Source organism: Dasypus novemcinctus, chromosome 8 (assembly GCF_030445035.2).
Source record: "Dasypus novemcinctus isolate mDasNov1 chromosome 8, mDasNov1.1.hap2, whole genome shotgun sequence".
Taxonomy (NCBI): Eukaryota; Metazoa; Chordata; class Mammalia; order Cingulata; family Dasypodidae; genus Dasypus; species Dasypus novemcinctus.
Genome location: NC_080680.1, coordinates 37,306,300 through 37,322,282, shown reverse-complemented (window position 1 = coordinate 37,322,282; position 15,983 = coordinate 37,306,300). Strand labels below are relative to the sequence as shown.

The 15,983-nt window shown below is 36.1% G+C and overlaps 1 long non-coding RNA gene and 1 pseudogene across 1 annotated transcript in view; one reads left to right on the top strand and one right to left on the bottom strand.

Annotated features, from left to right (window-relative positions):
- The window catches only part of LOC131279606 (uncharacterized), a 29,573-nt gene extending 17,467 nt beyond the window's left edge, over positions 1–12,106 (top strand). Inside the window, exons 2-3 of the long non-coding RNA XR_009187001.1 lie at positions 9,303–9,443; positions 11,785–12,106. This is a non-coding gene — a long non-coding RNA (uncharacterized lncRNA). The remainder of the gene's footprint in view (positions 1–9,302; positions 9,444–11,784) is intronic.
- A 368-nt stretch (positions 12,107–12,474) lies between these two features.
- LOC101415593 (acyl-protein thioesterase 1-like) lies at positions 12,475–13,705 on the bottom strand (annotated as a pseudogene).
- Between the last annotated feature and the right edge of the window lie 2,278 nt (positions 13,706–15,983).

Sequence of the window (15,983 nt, the reverse complement as noted above, 5' to 3'; positions counted from 1 at the left end):
TATTAGCTGCTGTAACAGATAAGCCCTGAATTCCTAACAACTGAAGACAATAAAAATTTACTTCTTACTTGCTTCACAGTCTAGTCAGTCACACTTCCAGGTTGTCCTTCAGGGACTCAGTCTGGTTCCATCTCCTTGCTCTGTCTGCCCTGAGTCCTCAGAGGTCTTTTTGCTCATTTGATAGATGGAGAAAGAGAACAAGGACTATACATGGGGGTTCCTATGGGCCAGACCTGGAAGCTGCACACTTAACTCCTGTCTACCTTCTGTTGGCAAGAGCTCAGTCCTCTGGTCTCACCCAACTGCAAGAGAAGCTAGTAAATGTAGTCCAGCTGTGTGCCATAAAAGGAAAAGGAAACAATGAAAATATAGCAGAATATCCCTTATTATGAAAAAAACTTTACTTTTTTCAGTTAATCAGATGTTCTTACATGAACTGGATCATAAACACAAATACCCATATGGGCCCTGTAATCATGTAATATTGACCCTAGATGATCTACATATGCTGATATTAATGTTTTAGATTATCCATGAAATTAGAGCATTAAATATAAAAATTGTCTTTGAAAAATGGAAGACCTCTAAGAAAATATAATCATCAAGGTCCACGAGCCCTATTTTTAAGAAATACCACTTTAAATGAAATCTCCATCGTGGTAAGGCTGGAATGCTCAGCCTTTCTGCTCATTGCCCATAATTATTCATGACTTGGGCTTTTCTTTATGCAGTCCATTGGTTAGAAGTCACTACACCTTTCTTTTCAGTGGTCAATCTAAATACTATTGATCACATTGCTAATGGCTCACACCCCTAGGAAGGCTTCTCCAGCCTTTCTGTCTTCAATGGTATCTGCTTTTTCAGAACTTTTATCTGCTACTCAACCAAAAATTGGCTTATACCATTTGTCTCAGTTTGCTATAACAAATACTACAGATTGGTTGGCTTAAACAACCAGAATTTATTGTCTCACAGTTTCAGGGCTGGAAGTCCAAAATCAAGCTTTCTCCAATGTCTGTAGCATTCTGATGGTGGGATGCTAGTTATTCATAACTCAACCTCTGCCTTTGTCAAATGGCCATCTGTCTTCTACTACTGTGTCCAATTTCCTCTCTTTATAAGATCTCTAGTCATAAGAGATTAAGGGCCACCCTGATTCAGTTGGGCCTCATCTCAAGAAGATCTTTGAAGATCTATTTACAAATGAGTTCACACCTACATGGCTGGGATTTAGGACTTGAGCATGTCTTTTGGAGAGACATGCATGATTCGGTCCATACACCATTATTTAATTTATGAGTATATGACTTTCCCCTTCAAAGCAAATCAAACATTTCCCAATGAGAATTAGGAATTCTTCACTTCACAAAGAAATTAAAAAAAGAAAGAATAGTGAGGTTTTTTTTCCCCTTTCTTTAAAAAAAAGTTTAATTCAATTTTCAAAAATAGTTTCCAAGGTCATGTCTTTATTTTTTTTTAATGGTAGGATGGCCTACTTTTAATAAAATGATTTGAGAAATACAGACAAATATGACATACTCTCTCCCTCTCCCCTCCCACTCAATTTTCCAAAGAAGAAACTGATCTCTAGTTAAGTAATGTCCCTAAGGTTACATTGAAACTTCAAATCTGAGTATATCAGTCAGGGTATTCTGGATAACAAAAATCTCATGTCACCATGTTTCAAACCACAAACTATAATATGTCACATAATAAGAAGTCTTAAGAAACCTCTGTAGGGTTGAATTCAAATTCTTTCTGTATTTCCTGCTCAGTCAATTTCAATAGGTAGCTTTGTCCTTGCATCGTTTCAAAAGAGAAGAATTTTCTATAGACATCACAAGCCAACATGCCAGTTTTTAGCAACATAGGAAAGGATTGTCTTTTCCTGTGTTTATCTTTTTTTTAAGTGTGAGGAAATCTTTCCCAGAGGTCAACCAGAAGACTTCTTCCTCAAATCATTGGCTAAAAATGTGTCAAAAGCTGAGACCCAAGCCAATCACTATGGTAAAAGGAATGGGATAACCGTGACCAGGTAGGATTTGCCACTGAAGGGTACATAATAGAACAAAACTGGGTTTTGCAAACACAAAAGAAGGGGGGAAATGGTTGTCAGTAAACAACTATTAAGATCAACTACACCAGACTGATTCTAGGGGACTATCACACAAATACTGGTTGAGAGAATTAAAAATATACACATAAAAGGGGAATCGATGTAGCTCAAATGGTTGAGTGCTTGCTTCCCATATTCAAGGTCCCGCCTTCACTCTCTGGTACCACCTAAAAACAAAACAAACAAAAAATGAAAAAGTAACTCATTGGGGAGCGGATATAGCTTAGTGGTTGAGTGCCTGCCTCCCATGTATGAGGTCCTGGGTTCAATCTCTGGTACCTCCTATATATTCATAAACAATGCCAAACTGCATTGGCAATATCCAAAAATAGATATTGGATTGTGTTTGTAAACTGGTCTGTTCCTTTGGGTATGATACCCTTTTATTGTATTAGATTCAGTTGAGAGGACTTTGATTGAATTATGCTAAGATTAGGACATGCAGGGTTGCCTCCCCATCCACCTTGGTAGGCTATATAAATGGACACTTAATCAAGGATGCACAGAAATGATACACAGAGAAGATACAAAGAGGATCCTGCAGCCAGGAAGAGAGATGAACCCAATTACAGCTGACCTTATGAAGAGAATAGAGCAGCTGAGCCTGGAGAGAAATGAGCCCTGGGAAAAGAGATGAGCCTCATGCCAGTCTACAGCGGAGATTGGAAGAAGCTGGGACCACGGAACCTTAAGAGGAAGAAGGAAGGCTGAACCTTCACAGACACAAATGACTTTAGGTGAGAAAGTACCTCTTATGGTCCCTTGAGTTGGACTCTTTAGGGCCTTGTGACTGTAAGCTTCTACCCAAATAAGTATCCTTTATAAATACCAACAGATTTCTGGTACTTTGCATTAGCACCCCTTTTGGCTGACTAATACATTCACACACACTATGAAAATATATTAAGAATTAAATTCAGGCATTGGAGGAAGGAAAATTGTTTGCATGATACTTTTCTTTAGTCCTTAATATTAATATTTTTAATACTAAATATTTTTATAACTTATGATAATGTATAATTGTATGTACCATATAAAAAAATCCTCCCTCTTTCTTTCTTATGGTGCTATAAAGATTAATGACCTTTATAAAATTGTACCATAAATACTAATTTTTATTACATTGGTTATTTCAACTCAACCTATAAAGAGCTGTGGAAATTTCATAAAAAAGAAAAATGAAATTCTAGGAGATGCACAGATAAGCCAAACAATTGCACAATTTTGTAAGCAGCATTTCCCCCCAAAATATGCCAAAGTCGTATAAATATATGAAAAAAAGTTCAAAGAATCAAAGAAATGCAAATGAGTATAAGAAATATTTTTCACCCACCAAACTGGCAATTTCTTCTTAAGCTTTGTATTAAAGGTTGCTGAGCATAGACTGATGGTCTGACTGTAATTTGTTCACCCTTTCTGGTTGTCATATTAACCATAATGACAAAGGATTGTTTACTTTCTATCTCCTTTACTAATTCTAGGGTCGTTGGGTACAAGGGCTACATTTGCTCCACGTAAGTATTCCTGATGCCTAGACCACTGCCTAATAATTCAATAAATATGCACTTAATATTTATTGAGTGGTCATGTAATATTTGTTGAATTAATAAACAAATGTTTTAAAAGGTAAACATTTAAAAACCTTTAATTAGCCTTAAAGATTTTTGGACTATAAATGAAAAAAATAAGGATCATATTTAAAGAATAATCGATAAGAATGTTTACCCCATTGCACTTACAGTAACAACAAGAAAAATGACAATGGAGAAAACAACTTATTGCTTAGCAAGGAGGAATGAATGTTCTAAATGTTAGCACATTCAGGTAATGTCAGCTATTAAAAAGAGGATTGTAGAAGTTTCTTTAATAACATTGGAAGATGTTCATAATGTACATCATCAATCAGGTCAAAAAAGTTTTCAAAATAGCATGTTTCCTTTTGTTAAGAGTATGGATATGGGTAAATGCTTAAAGAATTCTGGAAGAAAATACAACAAAATGTGAACAGTGATTATTTCACCATGATGGGAAAGTATTATAGCTGATTTTTAAAAATGTTTTTCTATATTTAACATGTATTGTTCTGTAATAAAGAAAAGAAGAATGAATATTCTTTTGTTCAAGTGAGAAATCTAAAAAATTCTCTCTCCACTTGATTACTTCTAATCAAATGTCATTATTTTATTTTGGTAAATAATGATGGTTTGATAAAGATATACACTTTACCAACCAAACTAAGTAACTTTTTTTGACAGATTATGGAATGTTTCCCACTGTGATTTCGGCAGAAAAGATAAAGGTTTTGAAGAGTATCAAAAAGAGTCATACACGTCTGTGCAACTTGTGGAACCACAGCCTTTTAGATATGACCTTCAAAATTCTATCTATTGTATTTGAAATTAAGCTTAAAACGTGAATATACCATAAACAAGAATAGCAACTAGATGTTTTTAAAAGCTGCTCACCAGCTTCTCTCTCCTTGCCAGTGCTATTTAAAGATTAGTGTAAGCACATTTACCAATAGGATGTGTGAGTCATATCAATAATTATGAGGAGCAGCAGTACTTTTCTCAAAGATGTGCAGCTTTTTTTTTTTTTTTTAACTCTAAGCAAAATGACATTCTCTGCCACAATCCTGTATTAAGGGCATTTTTAATATGGCACATTTGACACATGTATTGGTATAAATCCTTTGTCCCCAGAACTTTTATAAAACCCACTAAGTTTATCAGCAACTTCCAGGTAGATTTCTGGTTCTCCTTGGGTGATATTTTAAATCTTTTTCATTTGCCCCATCATCCTTAACACAGGACCTCAACATTTTGCTCATTTAGAATGTTTGAGGCATAAGGCAGAAAAAGGCTTTACTTCGCTCTGATCAATGGTTCCACATTGAGTGAACTTGATACCTCTGTCAAATATTGATAGGCCATTGGCACGAGGGTTTATTTCTGAATTTTCAATTAGATTCCATTAGTCTGTATATATGTCCTTATTCCAGTACCATGCTGTCCTGAAAGCTTCAGCTTTCTAATAAGTTTTAAAATTGGGAAGTGTGAGTCTTCCAATGTTGTTCTTTTTCAAGGTGTTTTGCTATTCAAGGCTGCTTACCCATTCATATAAATTTGATGATTGGCTTTTTCATTTCTGCAAAAAAGGCGGTTGGAACATTTATTTATTCATTTATTTTTATTTTTAAAGAAATTTTAGATTACATAAATATTATATAAAAATATAGGGGATTCCTATATGCCCCACTCCCTCCCCCTCCCACATTTTCCCACATTAACAACATCCTTCATTAGCGTGGTACATTTGTTACAATTGATGAACACATCAATTGTAGTTTACATTATAGTTTATATTCTGTCCTGTGCAATTTGTAAGTTATAGCAAAATATATAATGGCCTATATCTGGTTGTTGGAATTTTGATTGGGATTGCATTAAATCTGTAAATCACTTCGGGTAGAACTGACATCTTAACAATAATTAGTCTTCCAAACCATGAACACCAATGTAAGGATGTCCATACATTTATTTAAGTCATTTTAAATTTATTTTTGCAATGTTTTATGTTATTCTGTGTATATGTCCTTTACATCCTTGTTAAATTTATTCCTAGATATTTGATTTTTTTGTTGCTATTGTAAGTGGAATTTTCTTAATATCCTCTTCAGACTGTTTACTACTAGTGTTAGAAACACTACTAATTTTTGCATGTTGATTTTGTACAATGCTACTTTGCTGAATTAATTTATTAGCTCTAATAGCCATGTTACGGATTTTTCAGGATTTCTTTCTCTGATTAGAGAGGCGGGGGGAGGGAGGAAGGGAAGAAGGGAGAGAGGGAGAGAGATTCTGCCCTTTGCAATTAGGGAAATATTACTTTTTCCTGTTCAATTTGTATGCTTTTCTTTTTCTTGCTCAATTGCCCAGTTTAGAACTTTCAGTACAATGTTGAATAACACTGGTGACAGTGGGGTTCTTTGCCTTGTTTTTGATCTTAGAAAGAAAGCTTTCAGGCATCTATACACTAGCTGTGGGTTTTTCATATATCCTTTATTATGTTGAGGAAGTTTTCTTCTATTCCTAATTTTCTGAGTGTTTTGATGAAGAAGAGATGCTGATACTGTCAAATGCCTTTTCTGAATCATTTGAGATGATCATGTGGTTTTTCTCCCTTTTTCTATTAATATGGTGTATTACACTAATCGATTTTCTTATGTTGAACCATCCTTGCATACCTGGGATAAATCCCACTAGATTATGGTTTATACTTCTTTTAATGCGCCGCTGGATTCGGTTTACAGGGTTGTTTTTTTTGCTGTTGAGGACTTTTTCACCTATATTCATATAGGATTTTGGTCTGTCATACTTTTCTTTTCTTATCTTTATTTGGCTTTAGTATTAGGGTGATATTGGCCTTATATAATGAGTTAAAAAGTGTTCCCTCATCTTTAATTTTTCAGAAAGTGTGGTAGTTTGAAGCTGTATGTGCTCCAGAAAAACATGTTCTTAAATTTAATCCATTCCTGTGGGAGTGAGCCCACAGGAATTATAGTAGGACTTTCTGATGAGCTTTTTTCGGTTAAGGTGTGACCCTCCTCAATCAGTATGGTCTTAATTCTATTACCGGAGTCCTTTATAAACAGCATGAAATTCAGACATAGGGAGAAAGCCATGGTAGGCAAGAAGCTGAACATTAATGGACCCAGAAGTGAAGGGAAGGACCAGGAGACACCTCTATGTGCCTTGTCATTTGACAAGCAAAGGACCAAGAATCACTGGCAGCCAGGCCCAGAAAGTCACACTCTTTTGGGGAGAAAGCATCACCTTGACAATGACTTGATTTGGACATTTTCTTGGCTTCAAAACTAATAAATTCTCATTGTTTAGCCCAGCTCATTTCACGGTGTTTGCTTGAATGGCCTAGGAAACTAAAACAGAAGGGCTTTGGAAAGATTTGAACAGGATTGGTGTTAATTTGCCTCAGAATGCTTGGTAAAATTCACCAATGAAGCCATCCGATCTTGGCCTTTTCTTTGTTGGGAAGTTTTTGATAACTGATTCAATCTCTTTACTTTTATTAGTCTGTTGAGATGTTCTATTTCTTCTGGAGTTAGTGTAGATAGTATGTGTTCCTAGGAATTTATTCATCAAGATTATCTAAATTGTTGTCATACAGTTACTCATAGTATCCTCATAGTCATTTTTATTTCTGTGGGGTTGGTAGTAATGCTCCCTTTTCATTTCTGAGTTTAGTTTTTTGCATCCTTTCTCATTTTTTCTTTGTCAGTCTAGTTAAAGGTGTCAATTTTATTGATCTTTACAATGAACCAAATTTTGGTTTCATTGATACTATCATTTTTTAAAAATTTCTATTTTATTTATCTCCATTCTAATCTTTGTTATTTCCTTCCTCATGCTCACTTTGGGTTAGGTTTGCTCTTCTTTTTCTAGATCCTCCAGCTGTGAAGTTAGGTCTCTGATTTGAGAGCTTTTTTTCTTTTTTATGTAAGCATTCAGTGCTATAAAGTTCCCTCTCAGCACTGCCTTTGCTGCATCCCATGTTTTGGTGTGTTGTGTTTTCATTTTCATTCACCTCAAGATGTATTGATGGTAGGGTGAGATATTATATATGTTTGTTTGATGTTATATGTGTTTTGTAAATTCACAACTATTAAACACTTATTGTTTATGTATGTTAATGTGTGAGTGATATATTTCAATAAATTTTTAAAAAAGATATATCCTAATTTTCCTTGCGATTTCTTCTTTGGCCCATTGGTTGTTTAAGAATGCATTGTTTAATTTCTACATATTTGTGAATTTTCCAGTTCTCCCTCTATTAATGATTTTGAGTTTCATTCCACTGTGGTTGAAGAAAATATACTGAGTGACTTCAATGTAGCTGAATTCACTGTGACTTATTTTGTGATGTAACATATAGTCTATCCCAGAGAATGATCCATATACATTAATGAAGAATATGTTTTCTGCTGCTGTTGAGTGAAGAGTTCTATAAATGTCTGTTTGGATTAGTCAGTTTATAGTATTGTTCAAGTCTTCTCTTTCCTTATTGAACTTTTGTTTAGATGATCCATTAGATGTTCCAAAGTGATGGTTATAGTTTGCCAAAGGTCTACCAATGCAAAGTACCAGAAATGTATTGGCTTTTATAATGGGGATTTATTTGGGGTAAAAGCTTATAGTTCTGAGGCTGTGAAATGTTCAAATTAAGGCATCAGCAGAGATGCTTTCTCACCAAAGTCAGCTGTCACATGGTGAAGCAAGATGGCTGCAATTCTCTGCCAAGGTCTCTGACTTCCCTGCCCTAGAATCTCTCCTGGAGTTTAGCTGAGGGCAACATAGGGCTTGTCTCTTTCTGGGCTTCCTCTATCAGTCTTGACGCTCTACATTCTCCCTGAGATCACCTGCAAGCTATCAGACCTATGGCTCATCTTTTCCTTGGTCTCAGCTCTCTGAAACTCTCAGGGGGTTCTCTCCTTGCAGTTTAGCTGTGAGTGAAACTGGAGTACTTTCTCCCACAGAGCAGGATCAAATACGATGACTTCCTTTATCTGTGTCTGTGTGTTTATCAGACCCAGCAAGAGAGTGGAGATGCAACCTAAGTCATACCTCACTGATGTAGTCCAATTTCACTGATGTAGTCCAATTGAAAGGGTTTCACACCCACAGGAATGGATTAATTCACAAACATAATCTTTCTTTTTTTTGGATTCATAAAATAATTTCAAAATGCCGCATTAATATATAGAAATCTCCTACTATTAATGTAGAATCATCTATTTTTCCCTTCAGATCTCTCAGTATTTGCTTCATATATTTTGGGACTCTGTCATTAGGTGCATATTTATTTATAACTGCTATGTCTTCTTGTGGAATTGATCCCTCTTTCAGAGTATAATGACCTTCTTTGTTCCTGATAACATTTTTTTTTTTTTGGCTTAAAGTTTATTTTATCTGATATTTTATCTGACTTTATCTGATCTTAGAGCTACCCCAGATCTATTTTGGTTACTTTTTTTTGATGTACTGTGGACGGGGGACTGAACCTGGGGCCTTATATGTGGGAAGCCAGTACTCAACCACTGAGCCACATCAGCTTCCCTGAGTTGGTCTTTTTGTTTGTTTTTGCTTATTGTTTATTTTTGTTTCTTCAGGAAACACTGGGAACTAAACTCAGGACCTCCCATGTGAGAGGTAGATGTTCAACCACTTGAGCCACATCTGCTCCCTGCTTTGGTTACTATTTGCATGATATATTTTTTCTCTTTCAAGTTGCTTCTGCATTTGAATTTAAGGTGAGACTCTTGTAAACAGCGTATAGTTGAGTAACACTTTTTTATATACTCTGCCAATCTTTACCTTTTCACTGGGAAGTTTTATCTATTTATATTTAAAATAACTACTAATAATGCAGGACCTTCTTTTGCCAGTTTGCTATTTGGTCATTTTAAGGCTTACATCTTTTTTTGTCCCTTAATTTTCCATTCATGCCTACTTTAATATTTATTTGATTTTTTGGTATTATACCATTTTGAGTCCATTCTCACTTCTTGCTGTATATATTTTCATTTTTTTTCCTCAGAGTTTCCTTTGGGTTTAAACTTAATCTTCTAAATCTAGAACAATCACTTTGATTTGATGTCAATTTAACTTCAGTAGGATACTTACTCATACACTGTTCCTCTATCCCTATGCCCTCCAGCTTTTTGTTGTACTTGTTACAAATTATATCTTTATACATTCCAGGTTCCAAACCATAGATTTTTCACTATTTTTTATGCATGTACATATTAGTACCTGTAAGAAGTAAAAGTTCATTCACATACCAACAAATACAGTATTTGCATTTATAATCACTCATATGGTTACCTTTACCAGAGGTTTTTATTTCTTTATGCTCTTTCAATCTGCTCTTTAATGTCTTGTCTTTTCATTCTGAAGAACTTCCTTTAGCATTGCTTGCAGGGCAGGTCTAGTGGTGATGAACTTCCTCTGCTTTTGTTAATTGCTACTGTGTTACTATCTCCTTCACTTACTAGAAAGTCTCTCCAGATATAAAATATTTGGTAGGCAATTGTTTTCTTTCAGCATTTTAAATGTTTTCTTTCACTGACTTCTTGCCTCCACATTTTTTGATGAAAAATGACTCTTAATCTTATTGGGATTCCCTTGTATATATATATACACACTGCTTTTCTCTTAGAGCTTCCAGAACTGTGTCCTTATCCTTGGCATTTGGCTGTTACACTGTGTGTCTGGGTTTGGTTCTCTTTGAGTTTGGACTGTTGGGGGTTCATTGGGCTTCTCAGATGTGCATATTCATGTCTGTCTTTAAATTTGGGAAGTTTTCTGCCATTATTTCTTTGAATATTGCTTCTGTACCTTTCTCTCTTTCTTTTCCTTCTGAGACTCCATTGTTACTCTTAGTGGTGTCCCACAGGTCTCTTTGGGCTCTGTTCCTTTTTTTCATTCTTTTTTCTTTCTGCTCCTCGGCCTGGATCATTACATTTGCAGCATGAGCAGAAGCATAAGCAAAACAAATTGTACTTATAACCTAGCAAGCATCTTAAAATAGGCATAAAGTTTCTATAGAAAAGCACATAGTCCTGACAAGTTTACTATTAACTATACCTTTTTTTGAAAGTCAGAATTAAATTTTATTTCACAATGATGGAAACTGTGAAAAAGATTTATATTTTCCTACACTACAGCAAAACTTTTCAACAGAATAGGATATCTTACCATAAATAAGATGTTGCTGATTTGTATAGCTAAATATAACTGTTATATTATTTGTATAACTAAATATAACTGTTATAATCATTTATAAATGATTGTTTAAAATCTTTAAATTCAGATAAACATATGGCTTAATTATTCTATATTGTACACTGTCAAATTATTTCCAGTATCAATTAGCACCCACATATAAAATGAAATCCCACCATTATTTTGATAAAACAGCCATAAAATAAACTGTTCAAAAATACTAAGCACACATTTCAATTAAATATTAAACCGTGTGGTAATTATACCATATATATTGAGTACTGACTAACCTTTATTACCCAGAAATTTGTTTTCAAATAATTTTTATTGGTAATCTGAAAATTTTGACTATATTAAGTAGAAAGATTGCTATTTTTATGTTTACATGAAAACTAATTAAAATCATTTGAATAAAGTTAAAATTTCAAAGAAATTCATTTGCAGATAAATATAAAGCAAAATTTTCTGATGGTTCTAATTTTCCAAAGTAGTTGGTTTCAAACATGTACAAAATAAGTAAACAAATTCTATACTACAAGCATAATCATCTTAGACCAAATCATCTTAGAAATCACAATTTTCAAGATCAAGTCTTAAATATTTCAGAACATACTAGAGTATGATCTAATTATTCTTCCCCTTGATTACAGAATATTAAAATCACAGAAGTATTCCTGTTATCTGAACTAAAGTTTTTAATAGCTGAGTAAGTCTAAATTTGGACTAAGATAAGTTGAAGAAATAAGTAGTACATAATTTTTAAGTCATGTCTGATTTCATTACAAGTAAAAATACATCATAAATACCATATGTCTGTGATTCAGAATGTCAAATTACAGCATTTATTAATACCAGATGTCTTTGCAGGGAAGCAATATCTGGTCTCCTATGAAGGATAATAAAGGAAGAGCAAGTCTTTTCTAAAGAGGAAGAAAGAATACTAAATGGAAATGATACTTAAAAACAAAACAAAACTGGTACCCAAAATAAAAGGGCCATTAATTGAGGAAAGCAGTGATATTACTCTTCCACTAACACTTAAAAGTATTATTCCTATCATTAGGAATAATATAATACCAGCTCATTCTTATTTTGTATTACAATTATTATGTATATATGAATACATATGTAAAAATATGGCCATTGTATGGTGACTAGGCAATTTTGGAATAAATCTGTAGTCTAAGTAACAGCGTGCTTTAATCATTTATATCTTAACTGCTCATTTATACCTGAACAAATTTTCATTAAGCACACAAATAAATTCCACATGATGTAATAAAAATTCTGATTGCAGTATTTTATTATTTTACTTAATTACATTTGAGGTAAAGAAGCTAGCTGCTTCACCTATTTTAATATTAGCATACTCTGGGATCATGTTACACATAAAAGAACATATATTTCCCATGAGGAGACGTTATTTAGTCCGTCACATTGGTATGTATTTGCAAACATTCTAACACTGCAAACAAGGCTCAGGACTGGGCACGTTTAAAGGTTTTTACTCTACTGCAGTGATGCTGGTGTACTTCTACACAAGGCCTCTTAGTGATGTCAGCCAACTGATGGTAGGACTTCATCAAGGAACTGCTTGATAGCCGTCATTTCCTGGGGACCTGGACTGTGCAGCATGCCCTCATAGGTTTTGAGGGTTACATTAGCTGGATTTAAAAATGTTTTTAGCTTTTCAACAGTAAGAGAACCAAACATTAAGGGAACTAAAGGGTCACAATCTCCATGGCCCTCGAGAATAAATAAATATTTTTATTAGCACCCCTGATAGAACCCTGTGGAAACAAATCCTAATTGGAAGCCGGCAACTAAATGTAATGACACCTGCCAATTTCTGTTGTGTGGTAAGAGCGGTATATAAACATAAAACCCCTCCCTGAGAAAATCCTCCCAAAACAATCCTCTTAGTAGGAATTCCATTCTTCACCTCTGGGTCTATCAAAGTTTTGACGTCTTCTGTTGCCTGCTTGATTCTAGGTTCGCCCTTCTGTGACCCGGCCGAAAGCCGAATAATATCAAAGCAGGAAGGCAAACTCAGGTTGATACTTAACGTAACAGGCACAACCGGAGCATGCAGGCAGATATATATGACATGTGAACTTCTGCCTGTCCATGCCCTGTATCTCGCAATCCATGAAGGAAAATGACAGCCGCGGTGGCCTCGCGGGCGGCGCCCGAGGGCGCGGGGGCTGACAGCGGGCCGCACGCGCACCGCCAGGGCCCGAGGGGAGATGCTCAGGCGCGTCTGAGGCGTGTCCTTCACTGCTCTTTCTTTGCAGAGAAAACGTATTACGTATCCTTGTAGTGCTTCACTCATTCTCTGTTCTTATAACCATGAAACTTATAGGCACCAGGCATAATATGTATCTTAAATGTAAACCAGAGCAGAAAGACTAGGAAAGCTCCCCAAACTCCCTTCCCAAGGATGCCGAGTCTTTGATTAATTTTCTTTGTTTCAAATCATGTTCAGTCTATGCTTAATTTTCTGTTTCCAATCTGTATATAAGCTGCCAGAAAACCCCTTAGCAGGGAGGGAGATTTGAGATTAATGACATCTGCTGCCCTCTGCCAGCCAATAAAGCAGCTTACCTTCCCAGCCCGCTTAGTTTAGGGTGTGGGTACATTCCACCCCGCTAAGCAGCGAACCTGGGGCAACTTTGCAATCCCTCACGGCTGTCTTGTCTGTGGGTTAACTGGTTATATTTTCTGCCAGCTCCAATCTGCTGCTGAAATTCCGTAGGGAATTTTTCATTTCAGTTATTGTGGTCTTCATCTCCGATATTTCTATTTGGTTCCTTTTTAACATTCCTTTCTTTACTGAGATTCTCACATTGTTTATTCATTGTTTCCCTGATAGCCTTTAGTTTTTCCTCCGTTTTCCTTTATCTGCTTGAGCATATCGAAGATGATTTTTTTCCAAAGATATTTTTGTTACACCAATGTAAGTGCCATACAGCTTGTTACACCATGTTGTATTTTTAGGAGTTAACAATGGGTGAGAAACTAGAATTTCCAGGAATACATATCTTTTATGATAAAACTGGGAACTTTATACATAAATGTACTTGTAAAAATAAATGAAAAAGCTAAAAAAAAGTAGAAATATTAATGTCAATAGACTATTTCATAATTGTATGATGTTGCTATATGATAATTTTCTTTGAAATTTTCTGTATCTTTTAAATCAGTTAAAGGAAAAAATATTATTATACCTCAAGAATACATTATAATATGTTTATTCTTTCTCTTATTGCTGGATACTGATATAATTTCCAGTTCCCAATTCCAACATTTACACTAGGGAAAGCTCATTTTTATGAAAGCACATTGTGACAGTTTGATGTTACTCTATGAACCCCAAAAGAAAAAGATTGTTTTCTTGAACGAATCCATTCCTGTGGGTATGGAGCCTCTTAATTGGACTCCATCAGTGAGACATGACTCAGGTTGGGTCTCCGCCCTCTTACTGGAGCTTTATATAAATGGAGACACAGAGAGAGACATACAGAGAAAGGAAAATGCCATATTGATCCTGCCATGTAAAAGAGAGGACTGCAGGAAAACAGAGAAGCCCCAAGCAGCTGAGAGAGCTCCCGGAAACTGGGATCAGCAGAACAGAGGCATGAAAAGAGACCCCCGAGGCCTGGGCCTGCAGAGCAGCTCAAGGCTGAGGAGATGAGCTGAGCCGTTTGCCTAATAGACCACAGCTGTATTCACAATTAGAGCAGAGGAGCTGAGACTGAGAGAGGAGGCCCAGAAACAGACAAGTAAGACTGGCTGCCATCTTACTTCAACACGTGGCAGGACCCCAGGATCACCAGTAGCTGAATCTGCTGAGAAATTTGGACATTTCATGGCCTCTGACCTGTTAGCTTTTACCCTAAATAAAATTCCCATTATAAAAGCCAACACATTTCTGCTCCTTTGACCCAGCAGCCCTTTGGCAAACAAAGACACACATCTTTAGGAAATATAGCATGCCCTCCTTTTCCACCCATCAACCTCATTTCAAGTTGGACTTTTCTCCTGGTCAGAAAAAACGTGCAGGTAGAGGTAGATCTTTTCTCCTATTGTTAAGTTCATGGATTGCCCAGATTGCTGAAGGAATGATAAGCGCAGGGAAGAGATCATATTTGTCATGAAAATGTTCATCAAGGACTCAGCAAACATGTCCAACGCCTGATGCCCACAGTGCTCCAGGGACAGTGTGCAGCTGCAAAACTATCATTTACTCAGTGAAGTTAATGGAGCTGGTAAGCACTGCCTACAGCAGAGTAAAAGTCTGCATTTGGGTTTCTGAGTGGTTTATCCTTCTTAGTGCATTAGTCTTGCTTCACAATATGGTGTCATCCATGTTCTTCATCCTTTAAATTCCACTGATTCTGCATCGGAAGAAAGGAGACCTGGACTAGCGTGGTGAGAATGACATCCCCTTCCTCTTGAACATGTGGCTTCTTTGAGTTTCACAGCACGTGGAGAAGAAATGGTAAATCTTCCTTGCTGAGGGGTGGTTTGGGTAGTGGAGAGCCCCTGCTCCTGTGTGTCTGGATTCAGAAAAGGTGGTGCCTTTTACTATAAATCTGTGATTGACAAATGCTGATTTAAAGGCTTGATGTTTCTAGATATTGCTGGTGCCATTTGTCAAAGTGAAGAAATGGCTCTTTAGCTCACTGTGCCGGATGCCACTGCAGGTCCATCTCAGTGGGTCCTGGATGTCCAAGTGTCCATTCAGGAGGTTCCTATTATGCAATCAGAGCTTGGCAGCACTCACCCCACCACTGAATTCTTGATTCTGGACTGCTTGATTCCTTAGCCAGTTCTTCCCTAGGAGCAATACCAGGGAATCGGTTCTTCTCTAAGGTTTGAATTAGGATACTGACTTGCCATGTGTACCTGGTTCCTTCTGTGTTCTGCTCTTAAATAAATATTCTTGAGTCCTAAGCAAAGGCTGATCCTGATCCTGGGTTGATCTTCTTCTAAGGAGCTTCCAGGCTTCAGTGGTTGTACCTTTAATAGTCTTCCTCTGTGTTTTGAAAACACACCCAAATTCT